At 31.5% G+C, this 14,777-nt stretch overlaps 1 protein-coding gene across 10 annotated transcripts in view; it reads right to left on the reverse strand.

Annotated features, from left to right (window-relative positions):
• Positions 1-14,777, reverse strand: part of LOC131843875 (filamin-A) — a 99,304-nt gene that overhangs the window by 41,672 nt on the left and 42,855 nt on the right. For 3 of the 10 annotated variants that reach the window (XM_059192637.1, XM_059192638.1, XM_059192636.1), the window contains exon 1: positions 13,557-13,669. The exons of 3 other annotated variants lie outside the window; for them this stretch is intronic. The gene's annotated coding sequence lies outside the window, so the exon portion shown is untranslated. Of the gene's footprint in view, positions 1-13,526; positions 13,670-14,777 lie in introns of those variants that run through there. 4 more of the 10 variants (XM_059192634.1, XM_059192635.1, XM_059192633.1 and 1 more) reach the window with 2 other exon arrangements.

The raw sequence follows: 14,777 nt of genomic DNA on the forward strand, positions 1-14,777 counted from the left end.
TGGAGTGCCATTTGCACTCGCCCTATCGTCAGGTGAAGCTGTAAAGGCCAGCTGCGTCCTTTAGAGATTAGAGAAGTCCGAAATAAAAACAAAATTAACTATTTCAATCAGTTGTCTTAATCATAGTAAACAACTGATTGATCTGTTTATTTTGAAACTAGATAGCGCTCTGTGAGTTGACTATAAATTGTTTATTTTTAAAATTCTACTCAGAAGTCTACGTCACAAAGGATTCTTTATATAAAATTTTATATTGCTTGACTTGTAGATTGAATACATCGTAGTTGTCCAGGGATGTTTATTTTTAAATTTATGTTTCTGGAAAGATGTCTATTCCGCATTGGATTCTTTATTTAAAATTTAATCTACCATGTTAGACTTACAGATTGAACTAAAATACACAAATTAATTCCTGAGTGGTACAGAGCAATAGTCATTATGGGTTATCTTACTAATAATAAAAACACGAATGTTTGTGTGTATAGATGGATAAATGGATGGGTACTTTCACGCAAAAATTACTGAATGAAGAAATTTTACAATAAATAGCTTATACACAGAATAACATATAGGCTAGAAATTTCATGCGGATGAAACCGAGCGCACAGTAGTTTTTGCGTGAAATAGTCAAACATCCATCCATCTATCCATACACACTCACAAACTTCCGCGTTTGTAATTTTAGTAAGATTAACTATTTAGTCCAATAACTAATTTTACTGAAACTTTACAGAATAACACATAGTATAAAATCAAAGTCGCTGTCGCTGTCTGTCCGTCCCTATGTATGCTTAAATCTTTAAAACTACGCAACGAATTTTGAAGCGGTTTTTTTAATAGATAGAGTGATTCGGAAAGAGTAAGGTTTAAATATACAATACATGTACACCCGTGCGAATGCGGGGCGAGTAGCTAGTAGACACTTTAAAGATAATTTAAAAAGATATTATGTAAATTGGGCAAAATACATTGATAAATGTCAAGTGAGTGATATGCAGACGAAGTTGTGCGGTTCAACTAGTATTTTATAATAATTATTTTTATAACTGGTAATAGAACGGTATACCCGCCTACACTAACGATACACTCGCGGGGCACCAGTGGAGTTCGCGTCGATATTGTCCTCCAATTCTAATTTCTTCTTACATTGTTAACTATGAGGCTGTTAGTTCTTGTTATAGTATATTACTAGGCATCTGCCTGCGCTAACAGTAGGTATACACTGGCGAGGCATCAGTGAAAAATAAAAACTCGAGCATGAAGTCACGTCAGATAGTCCAAAAAGGATTCACAAGAAATTAACCTTTTTGGTGGTCCAGGGAGACGCCGATGTGGAACATTGTTAGCTAGAAGGCCTCTAGTTTCTATTAGTCATGGTTATGTCACGTCAGTCTGTCAGTCTGTCATTCATCACATAAATACACATAAATCGCGTGCGTCCTTTGTGAGAGCGCTTGTTAACAGCCGGCGCTAGAAATATTTCACAAATATTTAGTTTACATATCTGAGAACACTGCCACATTCCCATCATCATTATTATAATTTATAGCGAGAATTTGTAAACATGCAGATTTAAATAGAACAGTCAAAGACTTTATAGAAAATCATCTACGTAAATATCTACATACATCTTTTTGCTCTAGACTCTTTCTTTTTTTCTCCTCCGATCGATACCCTGTCTAATTCAAACGGAGATCGAAATTACAACAGCCTGATGCGAGATCCGAACCATTAGCAGTACCCTCAGAATAAAGTCGTATCCGTCAGGCGGGAGTTGGGCTTCAGCAGCTCCATAACTCCATTCGCGGGTTTGGAGTGCCATCTACGCTCGCCCCCTATCGTCCGGTGAAGCTGTAAAGGCCAGCTGCAACCAACAGCTTTAAAGTAGTCCGGAAAAAAACTCTACACTGATTTAGTTACATAACTTATTAGTTGGTTATTCATTTAATATTTTGACTTTAATAAATTCGTGCTAGTTGGTATTTTGTACACAATTCGCACAATTCAAATAAAAATGTATAGTTACAACATTTAAAAGAGCAACACGCAAGTTCCTTTCTCGTTCTTCTTATGATGTGACAGCTTATGAATAATCGGTAGATTAAAAAAATAAGTATCACTAAATGTATGTTTATTCGAATTGAAAATCAGGATTGGTCAGGGGAGTGCGTCTAGTGTCACCATTACTATGAATGTATCATGACCTCCATCCTCCACGCGGTCCCCCCTGGATATTGTCGTAGTCAATTTAAACATATTTGAATAGTTTTTACTAGCGTAGTTCGATGTGAACCTAACTTCCGTAACAATATTACAACTTTTTTTTATTCTTTATTTATGTCTTTGGAGAACCTAAAGAACTGTTATACGTATGTCAGTTTGACCTCCTCGCGGTTCCCTTGTAAACCACAGCGTAAATGGCTTGCCTGACCGCTAACTGACCTATTTTTTTTTATCAAGTGCTATGACCTGTAACACTGCGACCTGTAAAGATCTATTGTGCTCGCCCTCATTCAAAGTTCGCGCACCTAGACCCGTAAGGGACATGAATTGAAGGATATTCTTAGGAGCGATGGTTTTTATCTCTTCAGGCCGTAGTCTATACTTTCCAAAGGAGATATTTTGTTTATGCATGAGAGGGCTACAGCCACAGGATGTGGAGTGGCGTTTCCTCTTCTGCTTGGCATAAGCAACTGACCTAACTTTATACTTATTTTATGATCCTTAACTAATGCAACGCCAGCGTAAAAGGTTAGCGCAAGCGGGTGCATGATTCCATTATCATCCATAATAATAATAATAATAATAACCTCAGGACAATTCACACAGCGCCATCTAAACCCAAGTTAAGCTAGTTAAAGCTTGTATTATGGGTACTAGAAAACTGATACATATACATAGATATTTTTTTTGTAAATACATACATATTATACATAGAAAACACCCAGATCGATACAAACAGTCATACTCATGAATACAAATGTTTGTGCCGTGCGAGGAATCGAACCCGCGACCATCGGTCGTAAAGCGGTGTGCTAGACCGCTAGACCACCGAGATCGTCAAAATCATCCATAAATCATATATCATGTGTTTATATATATAACAAAATTAGTATAATATTCTATGAATGAGGTTTTGATGTAAACAATTTACGTGTTCCAGTGCAAGTATCTGACGGCACAATAATCCGTAGATTTATTATTCTTGCGTTTCACACAATTTGTTTTCTCTGGATTCACTTTCACGTATTTCAGTGCTGAATCATGTTTGTTTGTCTTACGGTCTGCGTACACATTACTCATACGTATGTACTACGTCTTGTCTTTGACTAATATCACTTGTTACTTTTAAACTTTCGTGTTTAATATAGATTATTTAAATTATTAACCGGGTCTTAACACGAATAATTTTATGGCAAATAAAGGTATTTACCTCTCTCGACGTTTCGACTAGGTTGCACTAGCCGTGGTCACAAGCTGAGAGTCAGCTCGTGACCCGGTAGTTATTCGTGTTAAGACCCGGTTAATAATTTAATAATTTTAATATCATATCACTTGTTTTATATATATGATAGCCTCGATGATCTGGCGGTTTAGCACACCGCTTTACTATCTGTGGAGGCGGGTACGATTCCTCTCACTCGAACATTTGTATTCATGAGTATGATTGTTTTTATTGGTCTGGATAATTTCTATGTATATTATGTATGTATTTACAAAAAAACTAATGTATCTAAGTATATATATAGGGATATTATTATTATATATCAGGAATTAGATCAAAATATATTAAAATTCGGAGACAAGAATTGAAGGATATTTTTAGGAGCGATGGTTTTTATCTCCTCAGGATAGAGTGTATACTTTAACAAGATTTTTACAAGATATCTTTTGATGAATTAACCAACCGTTCATGCGTTTCCATTCTATTCAGATGACTAAGACGCCATGCCTCTACCTCTCATTCTTCTCTATGCCTTTCAATCAATTTATATTTTAAAATTCCATCCAACCCAGAAGAACAGGGACCCAGCTGAATACTAAAATATATTGTAGCAAATAAGTTTTATATATAATTATGATTTTGTAGAAAACATCGTGATGTGTAACCGCCGCAGCTGCCACATATACATGGTGTTTTATTTTTACAAACATATTTAAATAGTACTAGAAAAAAAACCGTTAAGTATACATGATAATTCTTCTGTTCTTTTGTCATTCAAGTTACAGAATATTTTTCTATTGGGTAGGTTTGGGCTGTTGTCAGGTACTAAGAACGAGTAGTAAGTACTAAGTAACATTGAGACCTGTATAGCCAATTCCAAAGTTCTCTACCTAGAGACTCGCACTGAGAGTTCGCTACCCGTGAAAGACAAGAATTGAAGGATATTCTTAGAAGCAAGTGTGCCCTCCCCACTCCCCCTCTAGATCCGGGGCTGGTCAGCTATTTGCTTAGATCTTTTAAACTACGCTACGATAGATAAATTCAAAAGGAAATTATATATTTACACAGGATGCGAGTAGCTATAATATACATACACATAATAACACAAATATAAAACTATGAGTAACATTTATTACCGTTATATATATGTTAATAGTTTCCTACATTACTTTGACACTATATCTTCATTATTATTTATACCACCTGTCCACAGACAATTCATTAATTATACATACTTATATGTTTTGTTAAGAAGTTTATTTATATTATGACATTTATGGACAATAAATAATTATAATATGCTGGTAATAAATATGAATGACACTTAATATGACCTATTAGTGTTTGTTACAACATTATTACTCTCAAATTGTATTTTAAGCATTACATACTCATTATATGTTTTTTTTTTATTACTCTAATACAGTTGGCCGCAGATGGCCTTCACAGCTTCACCGGACGATAGGAGGCGAGTGCAGATGGCACTCCAAACCCGCGGGAGGACTTATGGAGCGGCTGAAGGCTAACTCCCGCTTGACGGATACGACTTAGTCTGAGGACACCGCTATTGGTTCGAACCTCGGCTCAGACTGTCGTATTTTTGATCCCCGTTTGAATTGGACGGGCGATCGAGCGCAGTGCATAACTGAGTCAGAAGATAGATAGATAGATAAGACGTTTATTTGAATTCTTACAAATCACACGCAATTACACCTATATAAATGTGGACAATACATAGATATAATATTAACATTATAGTTTGTGTCATTATGTGTGATCCACAAAACAAAAAGTGTTGTGTGGAAGATTATTCACGGAACAAAACACTGATTTTCTGTTTCAACCAATATGGCAGAAGAGGTAGGTATAATGAATAATAATACTTCTTCTATTATATATCCATCTACGTATACATCTTGTATATGCAAATAAAGAAGCAAAATGAAAAAAATACCAAAATATATACAATAAATACGTTTTTGTAATTACTGCAAATATTTTTTTTTTAATTTCAAATATAGAATTATAAAAAAAACTGATGGCATCCCGTGTCTCTGTCTATGTTACTCGATAATAATATTAGACGTATAGGCGAAATAATCTACACTCGATATTTTTTAAATTTAATAAAATGTTTCTATATTATAATAATATTAAATTAGAGTTTTTTAAAGTAGTATTACAAAAGCCAAATATCGTTTCTTTCTTTGGTATTGCTTATTTCACTAATAATAGTCTAAATAGCAAAAATTCTATTACATAATAAAATATTAAATCATAATTTTCTTAAATGTGATAAATTAGAACACCCCGTATATGAACATTATATCGGTCGTTTAATATTTTGCGTAAGCGACGCTAGCTGACTTTAATTCTGGAAACTGGAACAGATAGGCTAGATACCGCATCAGTGTACGGTCAGTAATGAAATCTGTTGTAATCATACCATGCCATACTGGATTAAGTAAAAAAATACAATCTTTGGAAAATTCACTCTAAAGCTTCAACATTAAAGTGTAATTTGAAACATCTGAAATTTTTAAGTTAATACAGTATTTACTAGGTGTGCGATTTGTTGCAAGTGTATTACTGTACAAGTCCTCTTATTTTGAGAAAATTTTAAAATTCGAACATACTATGCTGAAATTTATTTTTTAAATTCCTTAGACATAATTGTAATTGTAATTTTTCTTTAGTAATATCTACAGAATCTTAAAAAAATAAAAGAGCACAGAATGTTCTATTTTTAAAATTAACAAATAAATTAAATAGATCTTTCTTTTTTTGTTAATTTTAACAATCGAATATTCTGTGCTCTTTTATTTTTTTAAAACGATATTTTGTATATCTGTAAATACGATATATTGTAAATCTGTGAACGGTCATTCGTCTAAATTTAATTATATTTTAATCCAAGATCAATTTCCCTAATTTTGTGCTTAACGATTAAATACAATTTAATCGAATTATTATGTCTAGTCGCATATATAACGCATTTTTATTCTTGATTATTTTTTAAAGAGTTTCAATTTTTATTATAATGTGTATGTACTTTAAAAGAAAATATCTAATATAATACTTTAATTAGAATTAATATATAGTCATAATAGCTGCCTTTCTGAAGTAATTTAATATTTTATATATTAGTCTTACTATAATATGTGTGCTATAATGGTAAACGCCGTACTTATTACAAATTAATATATATAAAAAATATACATATATAATAGCAATATATTGTTGCTGAAGAATTTTAATTTCGCACATCTTAGGTAAAGTTTTTCTGCCAACCGTACACTATGAATTGATGATACGGTCATGTTGGCAGTGTCGCGTCTTGATCTTTATAACTATAATGTATTACATGTTACACACTTGTAATTATATCGTGCATTGATACAAGTAATTGGTATTTACATTTTAGAAACTGAACAGTATTTTAGTTTCGAAATTCAGTTACAAATTGCTAGTCAGAAATCTAAATCAGAAACATAAGATAGTTAGATAAACAATAAAATATTATATTTTAAAAATAATTTAATCAAATTAACTTAAATTGAAGCACTTTTGAATAGTCATCACATTTTTATTTAATCTATCGCTCATTCAGAAAGCATTCTCATCACAAGAAGAACGAGCAAGAAACTTGCGTGTTGCTCTTTTAAATAATTTTATTGTTACTTAGGTTGAAGTATGTGAATACAAACTACCAATTAGCACTAATTCAATTAAATACTAAAATAGAGAAAATATTAAATATACAGCCAACTGGTTGAGCAACTAAATAAGAGTAATACATAAAAATACCTAAGAATATCCTTCAATTCTTGTCCCTCACGGCTCTAGTCAGCGTACGCTGAAAAAGGGCGAGCCCAATAGATCTATACAGGTCGTAGTGTTACAGGTCTTAGTACCTGACAATAGCCCAAAACCTCCTTAATATTATAAACGTTTGTTACTCTTTCACGCAAAGACAACTGAATGGATGTTATAACACTTTACAGTAATATAGCTTATACATTAGAATAACATATAGGCTATAAATTTCAGCTACAGCTAGTAAACAATAAGTAATAATACCTAGAAATATCCTTCAATTCTTGTACCTGCCGGATCTAGGCTGTGAAATTTGAAAATGGGCGAGCATAATAAGTCTATACAGGTCGCAGTGTTAGTATTCAGTCGCAGGTCTTAGTACCTGACAATACCCAAAAACCACCAATAAAAGAATAGACAATAAATGCTTATATTATATGTCTTTTAATTCTCATTTATATTTAAATTCATAGTTCGAAATTGAAATATTCTTTGTTCAAATAAACTTAATATAAGCACTTTTAAATATTTTTTTTTTATTGCACGACTCAGTCGGAAAGCAGGCTCATCACAAGACACCGAATTCGAATAAGTAGAAAATTATTGAAGCACTAATAAGTTAAAAAAGTACTAATATTTTAAAAATAGGGGTTGATGTTAGAAGGCCGAAAATATAGATATTTTTAATACAGAATTAAAAATACATAAAAGAAATTGTCCAAAACTTAAAACAAAGAGTAGGTATGTAAAAGTATATATAAAAAATTGGGATTGTAATAATATATGATCAGAGCTTAAGGGGATGAGAAATAGGTTTCGTCCTATCCTTTAGATCTATTGAATATACATAGGTATATTCAATAGATCTAAAATGTGTATAGACACAGAATTTCATAAGAATCGGTCAAGCCAGTTCGGTTTTGGAGGATTTTTATTATAAACACTGTGACACGGCATATTTAGAATTGCATAAAAAATACAATTCATATTATTTGACTAACTCAGTGGTCTAGCGGTTTCTCTATGTATATTAGATATTATTAAAAAAAAAAGTTTTCAAGTATATCAGTTATTTAATACCCATAACACAAGCTGTACTTAGCTTAGGACTGAATGGCGCCGTGAATTATCCTGGCATTATTATTATAATTATTGCGTATTAATGCACATGGCTTGATTTTAGCTACATAAAAAAAAAGAAAAAATAATTAATATAACTTTATTAGTTGATTATGAAACAGTTTTAACGTATTTGCTGTTAATTTTATTATATTTCTGTTACAACTTATATCAATACAATTATATTGTTTTAAAAACAATATAATTGTCTATGCCAACTTTAACTTTTTATATAATCCATTGCAAACACTTTAGAGACGTAAATTACCGTTTTTATATGTATAATCATTATTATATATTTAGATTGTGTCGATATATTAAACGTCCCCAAACCGTAATAATCTGGGCCATTCATCGCCAGTGTGCCGTGTCAAAGTGACTGCCCGCCAAGAATCCCGCATCAAAATTATATATCCGCTCAATGTTTGATATAATATAGTATATATATTTATTATTGTAAGGTCACTGTGGCCTCCAGTAGTACTGGAGTAGGAATAAGAAGTATGGCGGAAGAATATACGAATAAATCATTTATATTAATCCATTTAACGTTCTTTAAAGTTGTGTTCATATGTATAGACGATGGCTACCATCATTTTTATCATTCCAATTATATAAAAAAAAGTTTATTTACTATTTCTATTCTGTGCTGTAAGTCATGGCTGTGTGGGTTATGTATGCATTGCCTTTGCCCAGAAGAAACAAAAAAAAAACAAAAAATGATTTTTATTTTGGCGCCAATTATAATGAGAAACTATTCACAGAGTAATTAACTACTAGGCTTTAAAACTATTTATAACACTTAACTGTATGAATGTAATAAAGTCACAGCATGAAATTAATGATTGAGCACTATTCGTATTTGAAAATTAATTACAAATGTGCGAAACCGCCATATTGGTCCTAGAATATAAAGCACCCTATTTCGTTATAGCAAATACTTGTAGTGTTTGCTTCTTAAGTGAAGATATTATTACAATTTCTGTACTGCAGTATTATTTTACTAGCCTAATTTTTTTTTAAACTGGAATGATAAATAGAGCCTCAAACTGTTTGCTAGACTCACGTCAGGTATTCAAAGTAATTATTGACATTTAATTTAATACTAATACATTAATAATAATAAACCAGAACATTTCCCATAGCGCCATCTTGTTCAAAGCTAAGCAGATCTTGTATAACACAAGATAAGATAATAGATGACTGAAATAAATACATAGATATTATACATACATACATACATAGATATTAATAAATACATAGATATACATAGATAGATATTTTGTAAATACATGCATAATATTAATAGAAAATATCCAGACGGATACGTTTGTATCGGTAATTATACTCACGAATACAAATGTTTATACCATGCGAAAAAGCGAACCCGCGACCATCGGAAATAAGATGGTTCGCCAAACCACTGCACTATTGAGTCCGTCCAACAAGAAAGGTTGTATGAACTTATTTAATTAATTTATTTGCATTCCCCATTCTTAAAACATTGAAATATTCATGTGTAATAATTTCAAAGAAGTATGTTGCGCGTTAAAAACCACATACATGTTACCACAAGGATATAAAAAAAGATATTTTATGACATAAAATTACGTCTAACGAAATCTTGTAACTCGTTTGATCTTGAACAAATTATAGGTAATACCCAACATGAAAATGGCCGCAATGTCTTTATATAAAATTACAAAATTGTAAATATAAACGTCAAACGTTATATAAGGTCGTAAATTATGTATTTCTACATAATTTGTGCGATTTCGTGGGACCAAATAATAGTTTTTACATGTTACGGAAGATGGAAGGAAGAAGGATGTAGACCGTAAAACAATAGAGATTCTATTAATTACATTATTTTTCCTTCTTTCGTTTTTCTTGCTAACTTTTTTTCACACACACATTTATGTTTCTTTTCACTAATCTTCCATTTACTTCTCCAGATCTATTCTATTGTTTTACATTTTATTTATTTATTTATATCTCTTTAATGCACACAGTACAAAAGTAACAGTACATTTGGCGGACTTAACACCATGCGGTATTTTCTACCAGTCAATCATAGATAGTACAGAGAAAAATTGTTGGCAGTGCAAAAATAATCATAACAAAAAAAAAATCAAAGCATAAAAAGTGATATAATAATATTTATACATTCTACTTCAATTTTTGTTTTTCGCGCTTACTTTCTCTCTCTCACACACATTTATATTTTTTTTACCATGAGAGGAATTAAACTTGCAACTATCGCAAGTAAGTTGCTGTGCGCTGTGCTAATCCACTAGATCACTGAAGGCGTCTTGGTTAAATAGAGTTCTAACACTGTGCCTTCTAACCCAAATTCCGATGCTACGTCTCAAATATTATACAGAAATACAAGTAAATCGAAATAATACTAAAAATATTTAACATTTGGCTCCAACATCTAAAATAAAAAACATTATTAAATTCTAAATTATCGACAATAAAACCAACTCTAGTTATGACATCTGCGCATAAACAGTCGACCGGCTCTTCCCGAGATCATTATGTGGTTTACACATAAATACTTTGGCTGATGTTATATTTATTTTATTCAGAGCATACTGTTTTTGTGCCGATTTTTACTATTAATTCGTTTTTTTATGAAATCTAGCCCATATATCTACAAGCATTATACAAAAACCTTATATAGGAACTGTTGTAACTGGCTATTCAGAAATGTGTTTTTGTTTTAAACATTGTAATTAAATTTATAATTTTGTTTACAGTCCTTCAAATAAATCTCCGTTCTTATAGTATTTTTCTTGTATTACTAATTTACTAAAAATATAGAATATATTTATGTGTCATCATCATCATCATCATCTCAGCCCGGAAGACGTCAGGTGAACAAAGGCCTCCCAAAGAGCTCCACGACGATCGCTCCTAAGCTGCTCACATCCAATGCCTTCCAACGATCCTGATACGGTCTATCCGTCCACCTCGCTGCAACCTTTATGTGTATTTTGATATAATATGTATGCATATATTATTGAATAAAATGTATTGTACTCTCGTACATTATATCTCTCATATATGTAAATTATTATTATTTAGTATTTAGTATTGCTAATATTGCTATGGCTTATTTCTATTTCTCTAGTCCATCCTTTCGCCATCTACATCTACATTCAGTCTTCTCTCCTCTACCCAAAGGTTGTCTGGAAGAGATTGCTTACGTGATAAGACGGCCTTTTGTGCCTTATTACTATCTGTTTATGTTCTTTGTAATATACTTCTGGCGCAATAAAGAGTAAATAAATAAAATTACAAGAGGACAGAATTCACCTAACAGAAGCTCTGGAATAAACATTTCTATATGGAGACATCACGTTATCATACGACGCCCGCGATACTATTCACGTGTTGCCATTCTAGACAACTAAGATGTTATGCTGTAATTTCTTATTAGAAAAAAAAATCTAAGTATTTATATCTAATATCCTGTAATTAGAAATTTAGTAAAAAAAAAACCGAATAGCTAACAAATTAAATATAGTTTTTTTTTTATTTTATATTTTATAGATGCATATAAATCGAGTCATAGAAAAACTCGATTTAAAATGTGCCACTATGCGTCACTAGGAAAACAATAGTTTTTTTTATATAAAACTATCATCCCATTTGTTTTTTATCATCGCAATTTTGAACGATATTGTTTAAGTGAGCGTGAGTATACTATGAGTTAATGTGAGTATTCATTTTGAGAGTGTTCTCTACATGTACAAGCCAAACTCATTTTAACGAAATAATTTTTGGGTGAAAATTTCCAAGATTACATAACTCTTATAAAAGAGGTATTAACTCGTATTAAACGTAATGTTAATTGCTCAATGTGAGTTGACTGTGAAAATATGCAGTCTATCTAATATTTTAAAACAATTACAGATTATTAAAATCCAATCTCACTTCAAACAAGACACTTTTTGTATTTTAATATGCCACCTCTAATTTTTAGACGAATTGCAGATTACATAACTATAGATAGGTATCGACTCGTATTAAACGTGATGTTAAGTGCTCTGTGTTTTATACAGTATTTATATATTATTTTATAGATGTATATATATTATATTTTTAGGTATTCTAATGCTGTTTTCCATAGCTGGGCTCTACAGCATCGCCGGACGAAAGAGCGCCAACAACATTCCAAATCCGCGGATTGACTTACGGAGCGGCTGAACGCGAACTCCTGCCTGACTTCAGTCTAGTGCAGCCAGGTTCGAACCCCAGCGTTTGAATGGGACTGAGGGTCCATCGGATGGGAGATGTTTTTATTATCTAAGATATAAAATACAGATAAAATTTGTGTTACGTTCTATACAACAGCCACTAACGATATATGTAATAATAATAATAAATTTTATTACCCAATAAATCACTTACATTTAAAATATAACGGCGAACGTATCTAACTACCTCATCTTAGATCACAATCTTGAGTATATTTTCGATATACCACAAATCCATAAGATCTACAAGACCTTAAGTTTATTAAAACTATAAAATTGTCAATAAACAATATTGCCATTTCAAATAATGCGTACTTAAAATAACCGTAAATTACGCAAAAAAATATCTGTGTTGAGTTCCTACATTACTATGGTCAACCCGAATACCCATTATATCGAATTTATTAGACATAAGAAAACATATTAGACGAGTTGGAAGAAAGAATAATGGCTGTGCTGAATAAGAAATAAAGACTGTTTAAATTTTCTGTGTTATGACTATAAATTGTACACTTTATTATAAGCTTTGGCTTTTTGCTTTTTAACGGGGTTTAGTAAATATTTTCACTAATTTCGACTGCACTATAAATTTGATATTAGATACATCTATATATTTTAAATGTTTATTTTTTTATTATTTTATTTCATTTAAAAATATCTATATTTCACAATCTTATGAAGAAATAAGTATGGCGTAGCATCTCTTATAAATTGCGTAGCACCGTCGTAGCGATCTATTTTACACTCATCACTTTTATAATACAACACAATTTTAATTATTCATTATTTATGTATTTACTTGAAACTATTTTGAAGTATAATCTGTGGAGTGTAAGTGTTGCCAACTTAATTTAAAAAAGAGGATTGATAAAATCTCATACTGGCGCCATTTTCATTTTTAAAACACCAACCGTATTCCAAATTCAAATTTTACCGAACACTGTTAACACTTCACTGGACACTTGGAGAAAAAAAAATATATTTTTCGATCGCGAACTTCTGCCGCACTGCGTTGGGTGCGGTGTATGACTAGTACAGCCAGAATCCAGCGCGTAGCGACATATACACGGACCAAATTTATTTATATATATTATTATAATTATGTTTATTTCCTTCAATGCTATTTCGGTCTCGATAAATTGTGACGCAAATTTAATTTCTAACGCGTTTTTATGCATTTCGTGTATGAGTTCTGTTTTAAAATAACCTAAAATATGTTAAATTTTATATAAAAAATACATACGCAATAATATTTTTATTTATATTATATTTACACTTTATACATGTGCGTTTTTTACTGGAATCTTTAATATCCATATAATTAGAGGAATATCTACCAACTGAATTTAAATAATAACTGAATAATGATTAATGAATGACGAAATATTGATATTACGTCTGTCATTCGTATTAAGATATTAATAAAATAAAATAGTGTTAAAAAGAGGAAGGACTGATCTCTAAACACAGGTTTAATAGTAGTTTAGAAATGTAAAAGGCAGATAATTAGAAATAAAGTTTATATTATTATTATTATCAATTAAAAATCCAAACCAAAATAACAGTAGGGGCCTCTACACCTTATAAGTTATAGACGCAAAGTTCGGCTAAGATGAGAAATGTATATTCTCATATTTTCATACATACGAGTAATATAAGTTAAATATTTTGTTTCAAACGGTCCGCCATTATAAAAACATAATCAATTTCTAAATTTAAAGGCTGGATTTACTGACCTTCCAAATCCGCCAATTATTTAACGCCGAGTACTGAATATAACGGACAGAATCGTGTTCCTTAATTAATTGATGTTTATATATCTGGAATTCCTTTGATACATGAAAACTGGAATGCTCTGCATGACAAATCTTTGGGTTTTGGCCAAGCTTTAGTATTTCACCTGTTACCACAGATTCCTAAAGTTTCAACGAATTGGCCACACTATTACACGGATTTACTATGACGCATGTTTCTGCTTTGAATCGTGTACGAACTTGATTATTACCTGTTATTTCCTACCCGCCAGAAACTAAAATACCATCCAGATCATCTTCATGAATGGCGGTCTTCCACCGTGCATTTTTTAGGAAACATTTATCCATGCCAGAATAACTTCCAGAAATTTCCGAATC

Source organism: Achroia grisella, unplaced genomic scaffold (assembly GCF_030625045.1).
Source record: "Achroia grisella isolate CSIRO2021 unplaced genomic scaffold, CSIRO_AGI_Agris_v1 utg3539, whole genome shotgun sequence".
NCBI lineage: Eukaryota > Metazoa > Arthropoda > Insecta > Lepidoptera > Pyralidae > Achroia > Achroia grisella.